Source organism: Cucurbita pepo, chromosome 13, assembly GCF_057944985.1.
Source record: "Cucurbita pepo subsp. pepo isolate OVF chromosome 13, ASM5794498v1, whole genome shotgun sequence".
Lineage (NCBI taxonomy): Eukaryota > Viridiplantae > Streptophyta > Magnoliopsida > Cucurbitales > Cucurbitaceae > Cucurbita > Cucurbita pepo.
The window spans coordinates 9,933,133-9,945,750 of NC_141810.1; the positions used below are offsets into that span (position 1 = coordinate 9,933,133).

Consider the following 12,618-nt stretch of genomic DNA (forward strand, 5'->3'; position numbering starts at 1 on the left):
ACGCGGATTTAGGGCATCAACCGGAAATTCAAACGAAATTTCTTCTTGAATTTATGGTTTTTAGTGTTAGACGAACACGACTCTCCACAATGGTATGATATTGTCCAATTTGAGTATAAGCTTTTATGGTTTTGCTTTGGGCTTCCCTAAAAGGCGTCATAACAATGAAGTTAGTATTCCTCACTTATAAACTCATGATCATTCTCTAAATTAGTCGATGTGGGACTTCCATCATCCAACACCTCCCCTCGAACAAAGTGCGCCGATGTGGGACTTCCATCATCCAACATTTAGATCAAGACTACAAAGTATTTTATAGGATAATTTAAGACTTAAAAATAGGAAAATAATTTATTTTATTCTTTATTATTATTATTCGTTATTATTATTTAGAGGCAAATTTGGGGGTAAATGGAATAGTGAATAATAGTCAAATTAAGGACAATACAACGTGTAAAGAGAGACAATACAAAGAGCGAAAGGTTTTTAAATTTGGCATCTTATTTTGGTTCTTTATTAATTTTTTTAAAATTGTTTCATTAGGATGTTAAAATAGTTACTCGGACAACAAACCAAGTCAATTAAATTTATATTTAAAAATAAATTATTAAACGTTTTCAATATTAACATTTTATTTATTTGAAAAACAAAATTTTTGAATAAATTAATCGAACCACTTGAATCAATTTAACTTAAATATTTTCGCATTAGATTAGGCTAAATTTGTTATTTGACAAGACTTCATTGGATTCAAAAAGTTTACAATCCCATTTCTTTACAGATTTGATTTACATTTAATTAGATGAATTATTTTTCATTTAATGTATAAATGTACAAGTAGGCGTTGTATATATCTACACATGTACATACATACATATACACTATTGTTCAAGACTACACGTATACATACATATAAACATATATACTATAGATTCTTTAGTTTATCAAGATCATTCAATAAGTCAACCACATATTGTTCAAGACTACACGTTCTTAAATTTTTCATACAATGAATAATACCAAATTGTAAATAAAATAATCAAAATTATTATTAAAAACATGCTTAGTTCTATCATAACATGTATATTTAAATTCTAAGCAAACCATGACGATACCCACAAGTAATGTTTAAAGAGAACTCAACATGGCTACTTGTTTAAGCATACTTAGAACCTCATCTAGCATCATTTCATAGCTCCAATTTGCATCAAAACTCTCACGGAGTTCTAGCCATTGACTACATGGCAACTTTTTAGCATGACACCTAATTTTCGTTTGAGTCTTGCTCACATTTTGCAAGGCCATGTATCCAAAAGAAATGTTGATATGAACCAAGAGACATCAATCATACAATATACTTCAATGAAGATGTGAAGAAAAGGTTGTCAAAATTATCAAAAGATGTTTCAATTCATGCTACATTGAAGAAGAAATGAAGTTTGATTGTTGCAAATTTTGGGTGGGTTACAATTTAGAATAATTTAGAGTTATTGTATTTTAAGACTTTTTATTTAATTTAGGTTACATTTGCATAATGGCTAATTATGGTCATTAAGTATGAATGTTACAACTTTTGGTATGCCTTTAATAGTTTTATTTTGAGGCTATATAAAGCCATGTTGTATTTGTAAGCAGACTTGGAAAATATAGAAAGAAGCATTTGTGCTTTTCTTTAGCCAATGACTAAGTTTCTTTGCAATTCTATGTAGTTTAGATTGCATGTAGAATCATTCAAGCTCGACATGATCAATCTTGCTTGTGGAGTGATTCGAATCTCAAACAAGTGTTTGAGATATTTGATCAACAAGAGTCATTCAAGCTAGACATGATCGATCTTGCTTGTGGAGTGATTCGAATCTCAAACAATGTTCTTGTCTTGAGATATTCGATCAACAAGGTAATCCAAATCTTATTCCCCTTGTAGTTGATTCCTTATCTTATCAAATGTCGAGAACTTGTTCATTGCTTAAGAATCATTGTTGTCTTACTCAACACACTACTTATTGAAACTACACTACAACACCAAAATATTAGCACTCTGGCATATCTCTAGAGCTTGTTAATTTCTTGAATGGTGTTGCTCATTTGGTAGCGTGTACGTCTCGACTTGCAAATAAAAATTAATTACTATTATTACATTATTGCTTAAAATTAGGAAATGAATTTATTATTGCTATTACATTATTGCATAAAAGGTGGAATGGTGGGATTTACCTAGAATATTAGTCTCATGATATGTTTAGAATAATATAACAGGTAAGAAAACATAAAAGAGTGAGAGCGTTTTAAATTTGTCATCTTATTATAAAAGAGTGAGAGCGTTTTAAATTTGTCATCTTATTTTTGTTTGTTTTTTAAACATTGTTTTATGAGTATTAGGGTGTTAAAATAGTTATTCAAAGAACAGGATCAACCAAGTCAACTAAATTCGTATTTAAAAACAAATTATAAAATCATTTCCATATTAACATTTTATTTATATTAATTTTTTTTAATAAATTATTCCAATAACTCGAATCAACCTAACATGGATATTTTATGATTAGTTTAAGCCGAATTCATTATTTGATTGAAAAATTTTACCATCCAAATAATTAAATTAGGAACATATTCAACCAAAAATATTTTATTTGTTTAGTTTTGTGATATTTCTATATTGATTTGATTAAAATTTAATGAGTTGAATACGGAAGAGAATAACTCAAAATTAATTCCCATTGATATTTTTGTTAAAAGTTTTCTTTTATATTTTTTTCTTTTTTAAGAAATTTTCTTAAATTATGTTTAAACCGAATTGATTATGACCTATAATTTTATTTTTCAAAAAGAAAAAATAAAAAAAAGTATATCATTTGTTATCCAATAAAATTATAATAAAGTATTTATAATAATTAGACTATTAATTATTATCTAATATAGAAATCTTCCAAATTTTACAATTATTTGAAAAATATTTTTTTAATAAAAAGAATATAGAGGAAATATATGGTAACATTTTGCACATTTAAAACAAAATATATTAAAATTATAAAAAAAAGATGAAAATTATAAAAATATATAAGTACATACATGTTATATATGTGTGATGTGTATATATGTATATGTATGTATGTATTTATGCATGTAGATATGTATCTATTATAAATGCGCGCGTGTGCTGTGTGATACATACATATATATGCACAGGGTGAGGCAGACTATATAGTGATCCATGCATGCCATGGTGAGGCACGACCATATAGTGATCCATGCATGTCATGGTGATGCACGACCTCTGTTTGAGTGGCACTAATGGCTTGTGGACATTATGATTTTGATAATATCTGTGTGCATACATCCTAACTAATAAATGACAATTCTTGTAACGACCCAAAATTTTTTACTTGATTTAAGGTCGCTAATGTATACATACCATAAACATTAAATGCGGAAGACTTCATTTAAATTCCATAAAACATAACCTTTATCTTAAAACACAGGCATGGACTTACGTGTTTCGAAAACATCTTTAAAACGACACAACAAAAGACTAAATAAAATGAATAAGAGTTTAAGTTTAAAAAACATCCTATTCTAGCCTAAGACTAAGAAAATAAATACCACTACCCTATGCATGCGCCATAGTCTCGAGTTGCGATGTCATCGTCAGCCGTATAGGAGTGCCTCGCCTTAACCTGAAAAAGTAAAGTAGCACGAGACTTGAGTATTTCTAGAATACTCAGTAAGTGACCCCCTATCGAGGTTATGCAAAAATCACATGCAATGAAATGATGGGACCTATCTTTCGTTCGTTTCGTTTCGTTTCGTTTTCCCTACGGTGTAATCCTAACAGGTAATCGTGGACGTGTACCATATACTCTACACGTAGCCCATACGTGCGAGTATGGGCTCACCAGCTAGTTCGCACACCGCTGGGCCACTGTCCCTAGCCGGTGGGCATACTCAGGGAGCCCCTTATACCGGGACCCGTTAAAACTAGAACCATCACGGCAGCGCTATGCAAAGCATAACGATCGTTGTCCTGCCATTGGATGTACGCGTTCGTACCCTCGTGATGGGATAGAGGTATCCCCCCAAATGCATGAACACACAATATGCATGAGGTCCCACTAGTCCTACAGTTATCATTAATTAACATAACCCCCTGTCACGTTTTCATGCTTACATGTCAATCTCATTCTCATTTCTTTACATATCATACATATTCTTAGCGGGGTTATGTTTCATGCAATCTACCGTATTTCGTGTCATACAATTCATGCAGTTACATTCAAATATTCATACAAACAAGCCATAATCGTTCAAGAGCCACACATCATCACATGCATAACATATCACGTCAACTAAGCAGCATACATAACATACATGATTTCGTACTTAAGCACCTTAAACTAGCATACAATTTAATGACACGTGCATATCCACGGGCACGTGCCAACATACAGCAAATAACGTGTAACCTACGACGGGTGAGCCACTTACCTGGTTGGCCTTAGCCGAAGTATTCTCTAATTTTTTTAACGTAAGCTCCCGTTCCTCGAGAACTACACCAAATGTTGCCAAGGTTTGCTTCCTATCACATCGTTCGTCACCTTTTATTAGTATTTCACATTTTAATTAATAATCCAACTAACATTGTGAAATACAGCTCTAAACCACCTCAATTTAAAATCGAATTCTATGTTTTCATTGTTTTTCAATTATATAGGATAATAAAACTTAAAACTTAAATTAAAGATATCTCAATATTATTAATATTTTAAGCGACTTGAATAATTAACCTTTAATATTATATCCTATAGATACAAATATAACAATTTCTTATATCTTCCATTTTCCTTCCCTCACTTTATTTCTCTTCTCTGTATATTTTAATTTTGTTTACCGTACTTGTCGTCTGAACATTCCATTTTCCTTCCCGTTTTTTTTTTCCTTTCTTTTAAGCAGTTCAATTCTTCTTTCATATCTAATTATTTTAAGCAATTTAAATGCAATTCTTTTAATCAGTTTCTCTGGGGAGTTTAATTCTATAATTGTTTAAAGCAGTTTCTTCACAGCCGTTTAATTCTACTCTCATATCTAAATTGTTTAATTCTTTAAATTGTTTAATTCTTTAAATCGTTTAATTCTGTTCATTCATCGGTTTAATTCTATTCCCAGATTTTTTTTGGCTTATTTCCAAATCTAATCTTCCTTTCTCTCCATGTATTGTTTTTTTTTTTATTATTTTCTCTCTTTCTCAGCCTTTCTTTCATTTTTTTTCCCTCTTTTCATCTTGTTTTCCAAATCTTAGTTTTTTTTTATTTGAAATTGTTTTCCCATCTTCCTTTTCCCTATCTTCCTCTCTTTCTTATCTATTTGTCTTTTTTTTTTTCTGACAAATTTTAATGGACTCTTGATAGGATAGATAATTTCTAATACAGATCATTGAAACAGATAATTTCTAAATTTCTAACCTAAATCTAAATAATCGCTAATATTATTCGTAGAAAGTAAATCTGACTACTAACCTTTTCAAATGACATCTCTCTTCCTTTATTTGTCTACGATCTCATTATCGGTCTTCTCCTAGATCTCTCCATTATTGTCTAACCATCTCCATCATTATTATCATTATTGCCTAACGACCTCTCCATTGTATGCATTTTTTTTTCCTCCAGAAAATATTTTCTTCCAGTTTCTGTTTTGTTTACTGAATGAGGGAGGTATTTTAGGGAGGGACTGAGAGATTAAAGGAGAGGTGGTCAGTTTTTTTTTTGTTTTGTTATTTATATTTTAATATATATATATTAAACCATTTCTTTATTAAACCTAAGGGGGCGTTACAATTCTAAAGTAGGACCATAACATCATGCCATACACTCGTTTCTCCCATCTCATAATATATCCATATGGTATCTGGTCCACCCAAGGACTAGTTTCAAAACAAAGGTCTTGTTGAAGCACAAAATCATTTTCGCACATGATATATGGTCTAGGGATATTATGGTTCTATAATTGTGACCGGATGCATACATACTATGGAATAGGTGATGACTAAAGTCGGATCGTAATATCATGTCATAATTTGGGAGGGAGGGATCCTCAAGTATGCTATTTCATAGTGTATTCATGTTGTCCCTAATCCATTTAAAGTTGGTTTATGAAACAGAAATCTTGATAAGAGCCTCTACTTTATTTTCACACATGATACCATATACTCGAAACAGATTGAGTTCTAAGTAAGGTTTAATCGTAGTGAGACTAATCTGAATCTATCTCTTTGGCATAAGAATGTGCCTCATCTATGATGGCCGGTGCTTATAGGGTACATGGTATCGAATTTGACAACCTCAACTCTATCATGTCAATGTGTTTTAATTGAGTCTAGTAGGAGCCCTATAACTAAATATTAATTTAAGCACTTCAAATTAAGTCTTATGAGTTGGCAAGATAAAAGTTGATTAATTAAAATCTTTAATTAATTAATTTTCATTCATTAACCATAGGATACCCTATTATAAATCTAGAGTTACACTTTTATGTACTATATATGACAAGTTGTGTCCATTAATATCATCATTACAAACTAGTGAATTTTTCCTGAGTTGTTTATCATTACAACTAGATCAAAAGTTTATTTTATCCATGCAATTACAAAATAAGGCCCTCTTGAGACATTGAGAAGTTTCAAAATCAACACTTAAGGGAACTATTCATCAACTTACTTTATATGGGATCCATTTTGTGATTATATTTCCACCTCCCTATTTGGTTAGGACCCCAAAATTGTAGGCACATTGTATTGGATACAAAACACCATTATCACCACATACAAAATCAAAAGACAACCCTTAACAGGCATAAATTCATAACTCAGTGAGGATTAAGATCGAGTCGCGTTGGATCATCATGCGAAATATTAATTTTTTCAATTAATTGATTTAAAAAGAGAAATTAAATATATGTGGTTGAGTCTTATACAAACTCATTGTATAGGATACCCCACTCGCATGTCCCCACGTGAATAATTTGGATCAAATCATTTTTAATAATTACAATGTGAGGGTATCATTAGTATTACGAGGATAAGACACTCAACATTATCTATTTACTATAAACTGTTTAGATTATTACTTGAACGTGATACTCCAATAAGTGAAGTACATATTGTTCAAGATTATACTAATAATCTTGAATTTTTCATACAATAGGTAATATTAAGGTATAAATCAAATAACCAAAATTATTATTAGAAATTAAACTCTTTGTTTCCATTAATATAATTATCAAGGCTAGTCAATTCTTTGTGAGTTGTTCATAATTATAATTGGGTTAAAGTTTATTTTACCCATGTAATTACATTTTTTGCCTGAAGTACCATCGATTCTCTTATAAATAACTTATTTATTATCTAATTAGAAACTACGCCCCTCTCGAAACATTGAGAAATGGGATCCCATTTTTCAAGTTCCGAAATCAACATCAAGGGAACTATTCAACTACTTACCTTATATTGGAAAAAAGTGAACTCCATTTCGTGAAATTATGCTTTCCATTCCATATTTAGCCAGGTCTCCAAAATGGAAAGGCATAGGTCCCCAAAGTCCATCTTGAATTGGCTACAAAAGTAATTATCACCCATGCAATTCAAAAGACAACCCTTTAGAGTCGAAATTCATAACTCAACGAGGAATAGGATCGGATCATCATGTGAAATATTAATTTGCTCAATTAATTGATTTAATGTAGGGTGTTTTTACTTTTAATGTTTATTTTTTTATTTTATATTTCATTATGTTATTTTAAAGATGTTTTCGAGTATGTAAGTCCATGAAAATGTTTTATGATGAAGTTTTAAATGTTTATTTCTGCACAAGAAAGTATGTTATGATGAAGGTAACGACTTTAGGTTAGTAGAAATATAGGGTCGTTACACTCACTCATATACCATATGAGAACTTTTTAGTAGAGCACCTAATTTCCCATGAGAGCTCACATTTTGCAAGGTCATGAATTCCAAAGAAATGTCGAAGCCCGGTTCATTGCTTCAACACACTACATATCAAAACTACACTACAACATAAAATTATTAGTACTTTGACACATCTCTAGAGCTTGTTCATTTCTTGAATGGTGTTGGTAGTGTGTAGGTCTCGATATTCAAGGACTGAGAGCACATCAAGCCAAGAAGGAAAACCAAATCAGGCTTGATCACATCACATCTTCCATTCAAACTCCTTGTAAACTTGTTGGAATTTCACCGTTTTACGGGCTTTCAAGTACTAACTTAAGATCGTTATCATATACATAATATAACCATTTTATGCGGAAATAATCATTTGAGACGTATTCATAAAACATTGCCATGTATTTAATGTTTATTAAAAAGTCTTTAAAACAAAACAACATAAAATTAAAATAGACATCCGTAAAAATAAAACATAAATACCCTATACTAACCTATAGTCTATGAAATTAAATACAACTATTCTATACATGTGTCATGGTTTATGAAATGGCCATGTCGCCGTCAACTGTGCATTGATGCTTTGCAAATGTAGAAAATAAAAGTAGCAAGTAGCATGTGGCTTGAGTATTTTAACAAATACTCGTACATGCAATCATGAATGAGACCTATCATTTAAAAGTTGTATTCTCTTAGGTGACTATCCTAAGCGGGTCATTAGATGTTTATTTACTATAATACCCATGGGAGAAAATATGGACCCACACTTCCTAAAAACAACTAAAATAAAATCTTCTAATTCTTCATTGATGATTCTAAAATATTTTCTTCTTTTTTTTTCTCTTTAAACATCACTTAATTTCCTTTTTAGGTTCCTTTCTCTTCATTCTTATCTTTTATTCTCTAAATTTTTTCAAACTTTGGTGTTCTTTTATTCTCTAAATTCTTTCAAACTTAGGTATTACTTTACAGTAATTGATATGCACTCTCTTCTTTAAGATAGAAGATTCAATTCCTACCCCATATAATTGTTGTACTAAAAACATAAAAAAGATTATACAGAATTTGATACAATGTCGTACTAATACCATAAAAACTTCATGGTAGATTCATACATATTTGGATTTAAGAGGTTTCATTTTATTTTTTCAAATTTAGAGTATTATCTTGATGATTTTGAGTTTGAGTGTTACTAAATATTACAAATCTAGTTGAAATAACTTATTTTCAAAATTATTATTATTATTATTATTTGTTTTATAAATTTTAAAGGAAAAGACATTTGATCTATATCTTCATTAAATTTTTCATTACCATTTATTCCATAGAATTTTTAAAAAAACAAAGTCTCTACTAGAAGGCAGGAATTTCAACAGAGCACGACTTCAACTGAACATTCTCAATTGGCAGCTTATCTTCAGGAAAGTCACATCCACCACTTTTTGCTGCCTTAGCCAGTGGAGAACATGGCGGCGGATCCACATCACTACTAAATCCCTCAACTTCTGTACAGTTCCACTGCAACTTTTTAGGCTTCTTCGACAATCCAATCTTCACATTCGAAATACAAATATCCGTGAATGGATCTCCCGATATCCCTGCCAAATTCGCCGACATATTAACATTCTTAGCCACCACGTCTCTGTAATTAATGTTCTTAATCACCGACAATGCTGAGGGATCAAACTTGTCATCTGCATGCGATTTGTAGTCTCCAGTCATCCAGAAGACGTATTTCATCGTGGATAGAAACATTCTTCGGACGAAAATGTCCTTGACGAAACCACCTCGTCCGCGAGCGGTTTTGATTCTGACAGCAGACTGTGTATTGATTGCAGTGACGTTTTCGATCCTGACGTTGCGAATTCCGCCAGACATTTCGCTGCCAAGGGCGATACCTGCAGAATCTGGTGATATGCAAGTGAGGTGGCGAATGACAAGGTCCTCGGTCGGCATTCCGAACTTGATACCATATTGGTCCCATCCGCTCTTGATGGCAATGCAATCGTCACCGGAGACAATGTAGCAGTCTTCGATTCGAGTGTTGGAACAAGAATCTGATAAATCGAATAGAGAATTAGGGAGAGGGATTGACAAAGAAATGAACCCTAAGGTTTTAAAGGTGAAGAAGAAGGGAACCTGGATTGATTCCGTCGGTGTTGGGTACGGTAACGGGAGCCAAGATAGTAAGCCCTTCGATAATCACATTTATGCATTTTCACCCAACCAAACCCAACTAGATTAAAAATAAATCATAATAATATTATATATATAAAAAATTTTAGTTGGAATGATTTGAATGGTATATTATTACAAAGTTTTAACTTTTTTTTTTCTTTTTTTCTTTTTTTCTTTTTTTTTTTTCTTCTTTCAAGCATAATCCTAAAATATAAGTATAATGGGATTGAAGTGAAATAGTGAAATGTGCTGTAAATCGGATGGACAAACGTGAGTTGATCAAAGTGAGATCTGAGATCTGGATTTTATTAGAGTACATGATCTCGATCACATATGGTCGTGTTACCTTGAGCTCCCCTTTCTTAAATTTTTCCCACCAAGGAGATCCCTGCCCGTCGATTGTACCGTTGTTACCTACACCATGTGACCAACCCAACTTTATTTTCTATATAAATGTTTTTGTTATGTTTTCATTTACTTTAATTTTTTTTTATTTAATTCTAATAGCACAGAAGCCTATAATGATTATAATTTTGCAAACCATTTTAAAAAAAAAAAATAGAATGTGAAAAAGTAATAGAAAAATAATCACCTGTGATAACCACATCGGTGAGATTAGTTCCAAAGATGAGGCTGCTATACCGTCCACCGAGAGCATCTCTTCCTCTTCCATAAGATGGGAGAACTTCCACAAGTGGCCATTCTGATTCATTCTGCACTTAAAAGGAACAAATTTGACTCATTTATTTTGGATTGAAGTACTTATAGATTAGTACTCAAATCACCACTCCCAAAGTTAGCTTTATAAAAATAAAATACTCAATAGGTCGAACCTGGGATGCAAGAATTTTTGCTTCTTTATCGATAAAAAGTGTGAAATGGCTAGTCAGATTAAAACTTCCAGTCAGCCATTTCCCCGGTGGCACGATCAATTGAGCACCACCATCTGCCGCGAGTGTGCTGAGATGTTCAATCGCTTTTCGGAACGCGTGAGTATTTGAAGTTACTCCGTCACTGACGCCGCCAAACTCCGTCAGCAACGCCGAGTGTTTTCGGCAATTGATGGCCTGAAATTTCAGAGAGTTCGAACTTAGACGTGGATTCATAGCGTCCACTATGGCTAAGCTCACCAATGCCAATACAATCACGGCTGAGATTCTCACCGCGGTAACCTGCCGAACAAAATCACAGATGATTCAATCTCTTTTTGTTTCTCGACAAAATAATGTTGAAAACGGCAGTTAGGTTTATTAGTTCATCTTTGTGTTGGTTACATGAAAGAAACAAAGTTTTTCAATCAACCAATCCTGATTTTGAACAAAAACTCATAATCATTTTAAGTAATCGGAAAGAAAAACCAATGAAAAGTAGAATAACAAGTCAAGCTCACACCATCAATAGAATGAAACAAAGAAAAAAAAAAGTGAAATTCAAAGAGAAAGATGAAGAAAAATTACATTGATATTTGTGGGTTTTGGAGGAAGTTCCATGATTAATTTTCTTGGTGAGTTTATGATTTTTAGATTAAGGGGAAAAATGATTTTATAGGATAATTTAGGAATAAAAAATAAGAAAGGGATTTATTACTATTACTATTATTACTTTTTTTTTAAGGGTGAAAATTTGGGTGGTAAATGAAATGGTTGGATTGATTAAAAATATTAGCTTAACAAACTGTTTAGAAAAATATAAGTGTAAAGAAACATAATAAGTGAGATCGTTTTAAATTTGGCATCTTGTTTTTGTTGTTTGTTTGTTTGTTTTTTTTAATTATTTTATATGTATTAGAGTGTTAAAATAGTTACTCCAAGAACACGATCAAACCAAGTAAACTAAATCAGTATTTAAAAAGTAAATTAACAAAGGTTTTCTATATTAGTAATTTATTTTTATTAAAAATTTTTTAGTAAATTACTCGAACAACTCCAATCAACCGAATATTTTATGGTTTGATTAGGCGAATTTATTATTCGATAAGGATTTATTGGATTGAAAAAGTTTACTATCCAAAAAATTAAATTAGGTCTAAAACATGTTCCATTCAAAATAATTGTTTGTTTAGTTTTAAATGATATTTCTATATTGATTTGATTAACCTCTAATTAAATCAGTTATTTATTCACATGACTGGAATACGGGGCGGAAATCTCTTCAAATATGGTAAGTATAACTCAATATTAATCTCCATTTATTCTTTTGATATTTTTGTTAAAATTTTCTTTTATATTTTTTTTATTTATTAAGAAACTATTCTTTTATATTTTTTTTATTTATTAAGAAACTATTTAATAGAGAGTCATTATCTAATATAGAAATTAGCTAATTTTTTTTATCAATAAATAATTATTATTAAGTAGGTATTTGAAATTTTAATGCAAATCCTTCTTAATAAAAAGATATATCAAAAGATATATAATGAATATATGGTAAATTTTTTACATTTAAAAACAAAAAGAATGAAAATTAAAAAAATGTATAGGTATGTGCTATAT

General features: G+C 31.1%; 1 pseudogene; it reads right to left on the reverse strand.

Moving 5' to 3' along the window:
- Positions 1–9,247: 9,247 nt before the first annotated feature.
- LOC147789710 (putative polygalacturonase) lies at positions 9,248–11,616 on the reverse strand (annotated as a pseudogene).
- Between the last annotated feature and the right edge of the window lie 1,002 nt (positions 11,617–12,618).